Source organism: Tamandua tetradactyla, chromosome 19, assembly GCF_023851605.1.
Source record: "Tamandua tetradactyla isolate mTamTet1 chromosome 19, mTamTet1.pri, whole genome shotgun sequence".
NCBI classification, from domain to species: Eukaryota; Metazoa; Chordata; class Mammalia; order Pilosa; family Myrmecophagidae; genus Tamandua; species Tamandua tetradactyla.
In genome coordinates this window covers 64,666,835-64,681,018 of record NC_135345.1, presented here as the reverse complement: position 1 = coordinate 64,681,018, position 14,184 = coordinate 64,666,835, and the positions used below count along the sequence as shown (strand labels likewise).

At 32.8% G+C, this 14,184-nt stretch overlaps 1 long non-coding RNA gene across 1 annotated transcript; it reads right to left on the bottom strand.

The window, feature by feature from the left end:
• Positions 1–10,990: 10,990 nt before the first annotated feature.
• On the bottom strand, positions 10,991–13,595 carry LOC143663658 (uncharacterized). The gene is made up of 3 exons (XR_013166100.1): positions 13,500–13,595; positions 11,923–11,999; positions 10,991–11,123 (listed from the first exon to the last, which is right to left on the bottom strand). It is a non-coding gene; the product is annotated as an uncharacterized LOC143663658 (long non-coding RNA).
• Between the last annotated feature and the right edge of the window lie 589 nt (positions 13,596–14,184).

Sequence of the window (14,184 nt, the reverse complement as noted above, 5' to 3'; positions counted from 1 at the left end):
TGGTTCATTTAACTTACTATTTAGCATTACATTAATTGTTTCATAATCACAAATGTTCTTTCAGTATTTTACAATGCAGTGACATAATAAGATGTCTGATTCATTAACCTTAGTAAAACATTCAGTTTTGTTACATATTTTCACCATTTTAAATGTCCTCATATATTCTTGCTCTTTCTCCCTTGCTCCTTCTCTCATTCTCTCTTGCTATTGTTCTCTTTGAATTAGAGAATCTCAGGGAGATTATTTGCTCTAGACTCAAGATAGGGTTACCATATATTTTATAAATTTACACTGTCACTGGAAGATTTTGGAAGTAAAAATGGAGCAAATAATCATTACTGTTGGATGACAGGCACAAATCAAAACTGTCCTAGACAAATTGTGACATATGAGGCTCTAACAAAAGATAGCTTGGAAATTGAATTTTTGCTTTAACTAAGTAATCTTCCGTATACATGTCCACAGGATTTGATTCTGGAGAAAAGTTGGCAATAAGATGGGGTAGATTGAATTGTGTGCCCCAGTTTGTACGTGTTCTTAGTCTTGGTCTGCATTCTGATGGGTATGGTCCACTGTAAATAAATTATTTTCAAGATTTTACTTCAGTTAAGATATAGCCAAACTGAATCAGGTTGAATTTTAATCCAGGTTACTGAAATCCTTTCATAAACAAAATGAAATCTGTCAGAAGAAGTAGCCACAAGGAGTAGTGAGAACTGGACATCAGTAGGATTGGAAGAGAAAGGAAAATACATCTTCATGTGACTTGAGATGTGACTAAAAAGCCTAAGAACCCCAAAGATGCTGGCCAGCCAGAAGATAACAAACCCCGGGAGGAAGCAAGTCTTTTAGCCTCTGAAACTGTAAACCAATATATTTCTGTTTTTGAGCCAACCTATTTTTTGGTATTTGCTTTAGCCAGAAAACAAAAGCAGAGAGCATATTAGAAGAGATTCACAGACAATGATATGATCAAGCTTAGTAAAGACAAACATGCAAATGGGCAAATTTTATCAAAAGCACTTCATGTCTTCATCTCTGTGACTTAAATATCCACAAGTGCAACTTCCGTTATTATTCTACAACTGAATTAGCCACATTCCAATCATTTTATAAAATGAAATATAAAGATTAAATTATCAATGTCTTTATCATTCCTTCAGGATCAGAAACAAATATTAGAGATTATAAATTACTATAACAGTGACCCTCATTCTTAGCCAGAGCAAAATATTAGTTCACCATACTATTTTTTAAAATTTTACAAGTTCCGCATTCATGGCATTAATAATGCATAATTAATTGTGAATGTACAAATAAAAATATTTTTTGTTCATAAGTTAAAAAGCTGTTCATATTATGGGAGGAGTTAAAGGGAAGAGATACAAAAATAAACAGAAGTAGAGAAGAAACATACATTAGAAATTGCCTTAGCATGTTCTATGTTAATTGCAATATATTTGAAAATTGTAAATTCCTGAGAAATGTTGTTCATAACATAAATTAAAATCCATGTTGTACATTCTGAACATAACTTTTTATGCAATCTGACTATGGCCTTTTAGTTTTTGTTTTATTTAAACTTGTTTATATAAGCCTTGTAATCTGTGTTTCATGCACCCCTAATTTACTTACCATTTTCCCCTTGCAAACCATAACCACTATATTTAATATGCAAATATTTTTGTCTGTATCAGATTTCTCATTTATCTTACATATCCTTCCTTATAGCCTTTAAAATGTATTTAAAATTTAAATGAATGCTTTGACAACACGCAACTTCTTTTCAATCTCAATCTTTGAATGGATAATTTTTTTTTTGCTTTATTGTTATGAAACTCCAAACAATAATTAGTTTCATTATTTTATTCAATTTGGATTGTGGACTTCTATATGCCAGATGTGTTGTTTTATATATTGGAAATTAGTAATGAAAAAAATAGTAAACACATTCTCTTTTCTCTTGGAGATTACAGCGTATATGGGAAATTATATTAATTTTGTTTTCCCATTGATATATATTTGGAAGAATTATTTGATCACTTCTGATTAATAACACCTGTTTTAGATCCACCTTCAAAAATTTCTGTGTATTCATTGTTTTCATCAAAGGCAAATACATTCCCCTAAACCTTAAAACACTTTAGTACTTTCATTCATTAAACACTGGTGATGATTTTTCAGAATTTGTTGTACATGTGGACAATTTAATTTCCAGCTGCATCGTAATATTTACACAAAAGTCTTTTCTTCTTTCTTTATTTCACTTTAAAACAACATTGTGGAAATCTAATTAAATGTCATACAAGTCACTCATTTCAAGTGTACAGTTCAACAGTTTTTAGTGTACTCAAAGAGCTGTGCAACAATGCAAAATTTAAATTTAGAACACTTTCAGAACCACAAAAGAAACCCTGTACAAATTAGCAGTCACTTTGCATTCCTCACATCTTCCCAATCTAGGCAATAGCTTATCTGCTTTCTGCTTTGTTCTAGTTTGCTAGCTGCTGGAATGCACTATACCAGAAATGGAATGGCTTTTTAAAAGAGGAATTTAATAAGTTGCTAGTTTACAGTTGTAAGGCTGAGAAAATGTCCCAGTTAAAGTAAGTCTATAGAAATGTCCAATCAAAGGCATCCAGGGAAAAATACCTTGGTTCAAGAAGGCCAGTGAAGTTCAGGGTTTCTCTCTCTCAAGTGAGAAGGCACATGGCGAACACAGTCAGGGCTTCTCTCTCAGCTGGAAGGGCACATGGTGAATAAGGCATCATCTGTTACTTTCTCTCTTCGCTTCTGGTTTCATGAAGCTCCCTGGGAGGTGTTTTCCTTCTTCATCTCCAAAGGTTGCTAGCTGGTAGACTCTGCTTCTCACAGCTATGTCATTCTGCTCTGCTCTGAATCTCTTATTCCCCTTTTATAGGACTCCAATAAACCAATCAAGACCCACCCAAATGGGTGGAGACATGTCATCACCTAATCCCATTTAACAACCACTCTTGACTAGATCACATCATCCAGGGAGATGATCTCATTACAGTTTCAAACATACAGTATTGAATAGAGATTATTCTACCTTTATGAAATGGGATTTATATTAAAACTTGGCTTTTCTTAGGGGGCATACTTCCTTTCAAACCAGCACATGCCTCTATGGATTTCTTGATCCTGGAGTTTTCATAAAAAGAAACCATAAAATGTGTGGTGTTTGGAGACTTTACTGCTTTATTATTAGCACCTTACATTGGTGTGATACATTTATTACAATTGAAAAAATCATGTTTATACTTGCTCTGTTAATTGTAGTCCATGTTTTAACTTAGAGTTCACTGTGTAGTGTGGTTCCTGGACTTTTTTTGTTGTTGTTAAATATAGACAATCTAACATTTCTCTTTTAATTACATTCATATATATATAATTCAGTGTTATTAATTACATTCAAAATGTTGTGCTATCCATTACCAAAACATTTTCATCGTTAAAAATTGTAACCCTGTGTGCTTTCAGCCTGTTTAGGAAACAGATATGACCCCATTAAAGTTTATTTGTGATTAAAGAGTTTTTTAATTTATTTTATTTAGGCTAATCTAGTTGGCTGTGACTTCAGAAAATATTTTTAGCAGTATTGGTATGATTTACATGGCATTGGCCACACATTGTGGTGAGTTTGCACACAGTTATTTCTTTATATTGACTTAGACCCCCGTCTCCAGAGAAATCCAGAAAATGGATTACTGGAAGTACTTAAAATAAGTGATTCACATTTTAAAATATGTTTTACTCTAGTAATTGATTATATTTCTGTTTTAATATTAGTGTTATAGTTCAATAAATAGGCTTTCTTTAGGAAGCTATCCATCAAGATGAAGATTTTTTTAACAAACTTTATGAAGAATTTGTTTTCAGAATAGCCACTGAAAATAGGGTTCACTTAAAAAAAATAACTGAATTTCAAAGTGAATTATGTTTTATAACAATGATTCTTAAATCAAGTTTTCATTTATAATTTTTCCAATTAAATTTTCATTCATTTCACTTTCCCCTATCTGAAAAAAAAGTAAGATATAGAACGTTGGGCCCTGGGTGCATACAAAAACAAGTCATAAGGCTTCATTCATTGTTTTCACTGCTAATCAGAGGAGTAGAGGTGCAGTTTTACTTTTATTCTTTTTTATTTCTCAAGCTGGAGGTGGAAAGATAGAAGATTTAGAGTTGTTCTTTACATAAAATCATGACTATCCACTTAATTATCTATTTAATTATCTTATTTAAGCAATCTCTTCAACAAAGCACTGAAATAATCACTGATGATTATTCAAAATAGAACTTTTTAAATGATATTAAAATGGAACGATTGGCTTAAATTTGCCATCCACTAAGTTGTATTTACAGAAATGTAACATTTTCTAACATGTTAGTTCTATCAAGAAGTTAAGGGAGATATCTCAGAAACAACTTCCTTCCAGATAAAAGTCAAAGCCTGTCTTTGACCATTACTTCTGGAATGCTTCAGCTTGGCCACCATAAACTTTGAAGTGCTGATGACAGCTATGAGTAACCATGACATAGGCATTAAAAGTTACCAACTTTGGCAGGCAGTCATTGATTTTGAAAACAAAATGTGAAACATAATGAAAAGGAGTATGTAATTGTGAAGCAGTATTTTAATTTGGGCTTGCAAATGTATGGGAATGCAAATACATAACAATATTTAAAGATGCTCCTGTTTGAGGATAATTTCCTAATAAATGATTTTTAGATTATCTGAAAATCTGAAATTACTCCTCAAAATAGTTTTTAAAGATGAGTTAACTTTCTGATCAAAATATGAACTATACATATATATGTATATAGAGTGTTAGGTAGGGAGAAAGGTAGACAGTAGCTGGCTGGATGGAAGCAGGAAGGAAGGAGGAGAGATACTTTAGGAGGGTAAATATGCTGGCAGGTGAGGGAAGAAGTGTAAGAAAACCAGAATGACAGAGTGAGGGAGAGAGAGCAAGCAAATACTGGAGACAAAAATTATAGGATGTTATACATATTAATTTACATTAAATAATATTTATTTTTACCTGATTTAAAAGTAAAAAAAAAACATATTACTATAATGTATATAGATATTTCTTTACTACAGCCATTACTTCTTACATTTAAGAAATACATAAGTGAAAACAGTAAGAGTTTGGCGGATGGCTGCTAAATAATATATTTCAACATCAAATGCTATACATTATCTCTTCGCTATGAATCACAGGTATATTGTTTCCCCTCAATACCTCTTTCTTCTAACTTCAGATTTGTTAGTTATATCAATAGTTTCATATTAAATTTTATTTACAGTTTAAATAAAGATGATTATTGATTTTTAACTTGGTTTTTAGTTCTGTTTCTAAACATCTTCACACCTTACTACATTTTCTGTATTCCTAAGATTGATATTTCATTTTTTCAAGAGTCAAATTATCTGAAATATGTAGTTAAAATAATTTATTTTTGGACTTATTTCTTCCATTTGATGAATTTTTGGCTAATGAACAGTAAGGAAAATTATTATGGAGTAATAGAAGTCTCTAAAAAAGAACAGGTACAGCTATCTTTTTGAAGATCCTTCATGCACTGTGGAAATCAGATCTGTTTTAAATATGTTTCTTTCCCTTTATACTTTAATGGCAACTAGTTTAATTTAAAACTGTTTTTCAAAGTTTTCTTTTTCATCTTTGTTTTGTTTTGTTATTTTGTTCTTCAACTCGGCATCCAGGATATTTCCCCCTATAACTTAGCATTTAATAATGCCATGAATATTTCTGAAGACAACTTTCTTTTGTCATATATATATATATATATGATTTTTCTATATAGATGCTTAAATATTTATTTTTAAGATTTGAAATTCAGTAGCTACACTTAAAAAACATCTAAGATAAACATTGTATAAAGTTTCTACCTAGGATTTAATTTGCCTTTCAAAATCTGTACATTTACAGCTTTCTTTCAATAATTTTATTACATCATTAAATGTTTTTATATTTTTTATCTCATGTTTGCAGTAACCAGTTGTTTTGGTTTCCAAGGTTGCTTAAGCAAATATCATGAAATGGTTCAGTTTAAAAATATGGGAATTTATTAGCTTATGGTTTTGAGGCCAGGAAATATCCAAATCAAGGCACAATTAAGGCAATGCTTTCTCCCTGAAGACTGTAGTTTCTGGGGCTGGCTGCTGGCGATCTTTGGTCCTTAACTTATTATATGGCAAGGTATATGGCAGTGTCTGCTAGTCTCTCCCTTTTCTTCACAGTTTCATGGTATTAGTTCTTGCTGCTCTACCTGTGCCTTCCTCTCTCTTTTTGAATTTCATTCTCTTATAAAAGACACTAATAATAGGATTAAAATTATCCTGATTGAGGGGTGTCATAACTTACATGAAGAAGCCTCATCAACATTTCAACTTACAATGGGTTTCACACACAGGAATGCATTAAATTTACAAACTTTAATTTCTAGGGTGCAGAGAGCTACAAACCACCATAGTCTACCTTCAGTTATCTAAAAGACATGTTTTTGCTATTGTAAAACACATTCTTTCCATCACAATATCCCAAAGCCAACATCATTTCAGAAACACTGCCAAGTCCCACTAGAATTGTTCATGGGTATTTCCCGTTTCAGGGCACAATACTGTCTAGCTGTGGAACTGTGAAACCGAGAGACCACGTCATCTGCTTTCAATATAGAAAGGGTGTCCAGGCATGGGATATGCATTCCAATTCTCACAGACAGAAATTGGAATGAAAAAAGGGGTCAGTTGTTCCAAACATTCCAAAATCTATCAGAGCATACTTCATGAGATCGCTAGTTCTGAGATCTACCCATAATGATGTTTTACTGTTTTGTCCTCTGCGCCTGAGGGAGTGGCAGCCCCACCACTCCTGAGGCTCGTGCAGTACTCATTCTCTCCCTGGACACTAGGATGTAGGCTCCAGCTTTTGCAAGTGATGGGATGGTGTCTGGCTCTACTTAAATGCTGGAACAAAGTCTCCACTGTCTGAGAACACTTGGGTGGCAGCACTGTTCCACGACAATAGAATGTAAAGTCCATCTGCCAGGGCAAACTCACCCCTTCCACACGCATAAGTAGACTCACCCTCTTAGCCCAAGAAGATGATTTCAGTCTAAACCTCAACATCCATGGTTCTTCCCTTGAAGTAATTTTTCCTTCAATCTTTCACCTTTTCCTTTTTCAGTCCCTTTTAGTCCAGGCTGGCAGTTGTTCCAGTCAAATCAATGTCACAAAAAAGGTTTCAATTTTGCATGCGGTACACAGGGGCCCAAAGCATCAAAAGTAGGACTTTCCACAGATCTGTCAGGTGTCTTTTGCTATGAAGACATTATGGACTAAAGTGGCACTGCAGAGAAATAAAACAGAATAAAATTGTCAAATGAATCCCAGTCAGCTTACCAATGGGAAAGACCAAAGTAAATTCATATCTTGTTCAAACTTCTTTTAGATCTCATTACTTGTGCAAATTCCAATTGATAATTCTAATTGGTAAGCCTAATAGCAGCTTCCTCTTTTACACACTTATTATTGAACACTTGAGATCTAATAATTACACAACAAGTCTAATGCAAACTTTATTTATTATTCTTTAATTCCAGTGCTACTTGATTGACTGCTCTCGATGTGATTAGAAAATGTCCATGCTTTAAGCTCTTCATCGATACTAGTTTCTTTAAAAAAGTCTGCAAACTGAAAGTTACCTAAAACTTTTGTTCTCTAGCCAACTCTTCCATTCTCTCAAATATATGTATGCTGCGCACAAACTGCTGATAGCCCCCAGCACACACACAGCTTATCCATTCCTCTCTCTCTGTTTATAATTGTCCCTTCACTAGGAAATATGCTTCTTATCCTTCTTTGTCCCTTTCTATATGGAAATTATGTTATCATATTTCTAGACTTAATTCCAGGACACCATACACCATTTAAGTGCCTTCTCTTGTCTTCCTCCATAGGTTGACTATTCCTTCCAATGGATCCTGTGCCTATTTTTATTAGAATACATTGAAGAATTGTTGGCTTTTTCTTTATATTTTTGACAATTCTAATCAATGACAATAAGAGCTTTATTTCATTTAATTATTTGTGTCCCTAAACATTAAGTAGAATGAACTGTACAAAACTAATCTTCATAATTATTTTCAATTAAATGATGTTTACCTTGGGGAAAAAGTTGTTTATCAGTAACTTTTAACCAAAACTAACAAAAGTGAAAAAAAAGTACACCAAAGCAATGTGAAATTACTATGAAAACAGAGAGGGAAAAGGGTCTTCATAATAAGAAAGGCATTATTATTGACTGCATTAATAAATATCAGAATTGATATCTCTACTAACATAGTTTGAAATTCAGTAGAAATTATCTCCTTCTGTTCTTTGTTTTAGCAAGGCCTGCAAGTTTTAAAATAGCTAACTACCTCGCAAATGCCCAAATCTCTTATTCTAATTAATATTTTCCTTTTTTCCAAAGCACATGTAATTATCTAACATATAATTCAATATATCCAGTTATTATGTTTATTGTTATTTTTGGTATCATTACCCTTCATTGCAAACTTCAGGGTGAAAAAAATCTTCATTTCATTTACTGAAAAAAATTTAAGGCCTTAAAACAATGCTTCTCACATAATAGGTGCTAAATAAGATTAAAAGGAGTGCTTTTATGGCCTCTAATAATAAGATATGTCCTTTTAGTTTAATATATACATGCACACATAGAATTATAAATTACATGCATTTTCTATATATTATATAACTATAAACACACATATTTAGGAAAAAATACAAACTTATAATAAACTCAGAAGTATTCTTTAAAAAATCCAGTTTTTACCCCGAAGTATTTGAGCATAAATTTGGGTCACCATGTCGCATTATACCCAAATATATTATTAGGTCTTTTCTCCAAAGAGAGACATTCTCATTCCTAACTAAAATAAAACAATAAAAATCAGGAAATTAGTAGTCAAATATTCTTATCATATAATACTTAGACCATATTCATATTTCTTGAAATTAACTTCCAAAATATTCATTATAGTAAAAGGAGCCTATACAAAATTACAGGTTGCATTTGTTGTGATTTTCTATTTTAAGTTTCATGACTTCAATGCTTACAACCCATCATTTAGTACAATGCTTGTCAGTTGAGTTTTCTGATTAGATTCAGGTTATTTATGTTTGGCAGAAATATGGCAAAAATGACTCTGGACTCTTCTCACTGAATTTTAGCAAGTGGCATAATCTTAGTTTGTTCCTTACTCATGAAGATCACTTTTGATTACTTGAAAATGGTATCTGACAGGCTGTAAAGTTATTCTTTTTTTTCATAATAATATCATTATTTTGGGTGCAGGTGATATGACATAACGTACATATTTTTCTTCTCACCAAACTTTCAATTTAGTCATATAAAAATGCATATTTGTATAGATACGTTGTTCCAGGTTTGTCTAGTGGATCTTTATTCATTAACATCATCATTTATTTTTGATCAGATTGTAATAGATTTGACCTGGAGGGCATCCTCTTTAATATACATCTGTGTGCTGTTGACATGTCCCCATCAGTTGTTGAGCATGTCTTTGCTTTCTGGCACAACATGATAATTTATGCTCAGCTTCAATCTTACTTGCCACAACTCTGAAATCAGCCATTAAGTGCCAAAAAATCCTTGTTTCTCTTAGAGAAAGATGTCAGAAATCAAAATCTAGGCACTAGATAAATTCATTCCTACTGAGAGTTCTACTGTTGCAAGGTTTTTGCTTGCTGGGAACAGAATTACTCACGCTGGGTGGGCCACGGTGGCTCAGGAGCAGAGTTCTCAACTGCCATGCCAGAGACCCGGGTTTGTCTCCTGGTGCCTGCCCATGTAAAAAAAATAATAATAATAAAAAGAAAAAAAAATTACTCACTCCAATTTATATACATTTGCTCACACCTATTCATATACATTTGCATGCACACATACATGTGAATCCACATGACTACTTGTTTTGCTTTGTTAATGCTGTCAGAATGCAATATGCCACAAATGGAATAGCTTTTGAAAAGGGAATTTACTAAGTTACAAGTTTACAGTTCTAACGTCATAACAATTTCCAAACTAAGGCATCCTGAGAAAGATACCTTGACTTAAGGAAGGCCGATGTCTGTCACATGGGAATGCACATGACTGGCACCTGCTCATCCTTGTTCCTAATTCCATTGCTTCCAGGTTCAGATGCCAGTGGTTTCCTCTCTAGGCATTTGTGGGTCGTTTCTTAGCCCCTCTAGGACAGAACTCTGTGTGCAGGCTTGCTTAGTATCTCATGGGAAGGCACATTTTGATATCTACTGGACTTTGCATCTCCAAATATCTGTATCTTTTAATACTCTCTCTATTGGCACTCCAAGCATCTCCAAATGTCTGCATCTCTATTGGCTCTCAAGTAATTGTTCTCTAAGCATCTGAGCTTCCTTCAAAATGTTTACTCTTTTAAAGGATTCCAGTAAACTAATTGAAACCACACCTATATCTAATCAAAAGGTCACACCCACAATTGAGTGTACTACATCTCCCTGGAAACAATCCAAAATTTCCACTCTAAAGTATTGAAGCAGGTTTAGAAGGACAAAGCTTTTCTGGGGTACATAACAATTTCAAACCAGCACAGTACTTACAGTCAAACACAGTAGGGATTATTACTATTCTAATTCTTTCCCATTCCATATTGCTGATTCCATTCTGCAACAGTAAGAAATTTGGCTCTCACTATCTTTAATGTATTTATTTATTTATTTTATTAATCCCAGTATACATAAAAAGCCTTAAATTTTTGCTGCTATTAACACATGTATTTATTAATATATGTTTACCTGACAATAATTTAGTCAATTTTTTAAGCCTGTAATGGATGATGAAGTGCCTTGGAGCAATGTACCCACCTTCAAAAAAGAATACATTCTCAAATTTAATCCATTATGTGTGAGTGATCATATCATAGATAGGGCTTTTTGACAAGATTTCTTCAGTTGAATTTTGTCCAGCTCAATCAGGATTGGTCTTAATCCTATTACTATAGTCCTTATTAACAGAAAAAAAAGTCAGAGAGAATGCCAAGGAAAGCAAGAAGCTAAAATTCACTGAAACCCAAAATAAAGTGTAGAGACCAGGAGAGACCACCATATGCATTGACAGGTGTCAAGGACTAGGTACTGCCAACAACCAGCCCTACAATACAAGACTTTGGGAAGAATCACCTTGCTGATACCTTCATTTGGACGTTCTCCTAGCATCTGAATGTTGGGTTAATAAAGTACCATTGCTTAAGCCAACTCATTGCATAGTATTTGCTTGACTAGCCAGAGAAAGTAAAACAGAAGGCATCAAAGGTAACTTATTCCTAGTATAGGGGCTTGCTCAGTGCATAACTTAGTCCATTATGGCATTTTATAATGAATGTTTACCAAAGACAACATAGATCACAGTTAGAGGTTATACAGTTAATTAACATCTTTGTCAATTGTAAAAATAAACAAAATAATTTTCATTTCATATCTGCAAAAGTTTACATTTCTCTTAAGGAGTAAATTTGACATTTACGTACATTTTTATTATATGAATTTGGTTTTATTTGTAACCTTTCAGTATGGCAATTAATTTCATTTCAGAATGGAAAATACGCATTTTAATAAAAGCATAAGAAACATTTAGCGTACCGCTATGGCCAATATCCAAATAATACATATCTGAAAATGTATTACAGAGATTATCTAGTGAACCATTTTCATTTTTAACCATGAAATAAACTGAGGACTTATTTAGTCCAACTCTACAGATAGTATAAAATTATTTATATTAAAAAACATTTGGAAAAATGTACCAATGTCTATGCAGAGCAAGTTCCCATGGGGTTCTAACTCTTCATGCTTTAAAGAAGGCTTCGATTACATTTCATATCTTCAGTAGAGAACACATAGGTAAAAAGAAAAACTATTGAGTCTAATTTATCTTATTGCATATTATACAAACTTGGGAATATAAGATATGAACACTACTTATTAGGGGTAAACTTTCATAAGTATACATAGAAGCAGTTTCAAAATTATTTAATTCTCACTTGAGAAGGCTTGTCATAGAATAATTATCTGTGCCTAATCTGACATCCTTATTTTACTTATAAAGAATATGATAGAACATAAGGTAACAAACATTGTTTTTAAAATTAACTTCTGTATAGGAATTTTGGAAATAATTTCTGAGAATGTGGCAACAATAAGATGAACATGTTGCATATTTATAATCTTTGTATATTTAATATGGCATTAAATAATTGTATCATACAATTTTTATAACAGCTCTATAATATAGATATTAACTATTTCATAATTGTTTAGGTGAAAAAAAAAGATTCTTAAAAAGGTTAAAGTATATACGATACTCCTCTGAGTTATGGAAAAAGAATGTTTATAAGAGGCAGTTAAAATTACACTCTGGTTTCCTGGTGCCAAATGCAATTGTCTATTTATTTTGTACTGATGAATACATTCTTATATATGTAGATGTTCAAAATATTCACTTATATCATGGTACTTTTTTTCCTTTTGTTACCAAAGGAAAATTTTCTTCAATAATTGTGTTTCATGTTAAATACATTAGACATATCTCTGGTCAGAAAATAGATAGGAGATATTTCCATGTCTATTCCAAAATTAAACCCAGTTTTGTTCATCACTGAACATTTCCTTAGAATACCTTTGGAACACAAGTTAGAAACCATGATATTACAGCACAATTTGAAATGTAGAAGTTAATACTAAAATAGTGATGACTTTGGCAATTTTAATAAATCTCTTTTTCAAAATGTAAATATTTCTGTAATATATCTGTCATTAAAAATGAGGATGCCAAACAATGTTTAATTGATTTCCACATTTTCTATGGATTCTTAAATTTGAAGAATAAGTAGCTATAAATTAGCTCACATTTCTAGCACTTACATTTTGATGAAAAGGAGGTAACTTTCAAACTTCCTTCTGACAAGGGAAATGCAATCGCAGGTTTTAAGATATTATGCAGAAATAGTTATGCAAAAAATACAAACACAGTTATTATGTAAGTTGTAAGTGATGAGCCTATGATTAGTACTACAATTTTGATGGAATATTAAAAATTACCTGATTTGTTGAACAAAAAACATGCTATATCTTTGAAATATTTTGCTACTAATTTTCCAACAATCATGACCACTGTAATTATTGCATTTTAAATGAGAATAGTGTGACAGGGAAAAGTTACAAAACTTTTTTTGCATTGTGTAGTTAGAATGCAGAAGTCAAATTTTAACACAATATGCCTGAAACTGTACTCCATGCTCTTAGAATTCTGTTTCTGATTAAAATATAGAGAGTGAAAAGACACATTTTTCATACCATGTGCTGATATGAAGCTGTTACATACCCCAGAAAAGCCATGTTATTTTAATCCAATCATGTAGGGGCAGGTCCATTTGAATGGGACCTCTTGATTAAGTTGATTCTTTAGAGGTGTGACCGCTCAAACTGTTTGTGGGACCTTCTGATGTAGGTTGTTTCCATGGAGATTTGACCCACCCAATTGTGGGAGTAACTTTTTGATTAGGTTGTTGCCGTGGAGATGTGACCTTCATTCCTTCAAGACTATTCTGAAGCCCCAAAACATGCCAGAAGGTGAGAGAGCCATTTGAAACCAGAAGTCAGGAGAGAAAGACAGCAGATGTTGCCTTGGTCCCTCCCATGTGACAGAGAAATACCGGATGCCGTAGGCCTTTGTTTAGATCAAGGTGTCTTTCTCTGCATGCCTTGGTCTGGATACTTTCAGAGCAGTAGGACTGTTCATTGTAGCCTAATAAATCCCCTTTATAAAAGTAAGTACATTTCTGGTATATCACATTCTTGCAACTTTAACAAACCGAAACATATGCCATAACAACAAGAAAATGCTAGATAAATAAGAAAATCCATTCCAAATAAAACACAAAAATGCTGAAACACTAAAGAAATCTTAAATGAATTATATTCTAGAGTGTAACAAAAACCCCTGGAAGAATGGAGACCCAAGATACTTTAATCCTTGAGGTCATTCCAGGTGTTAGAGAAAATCCAAC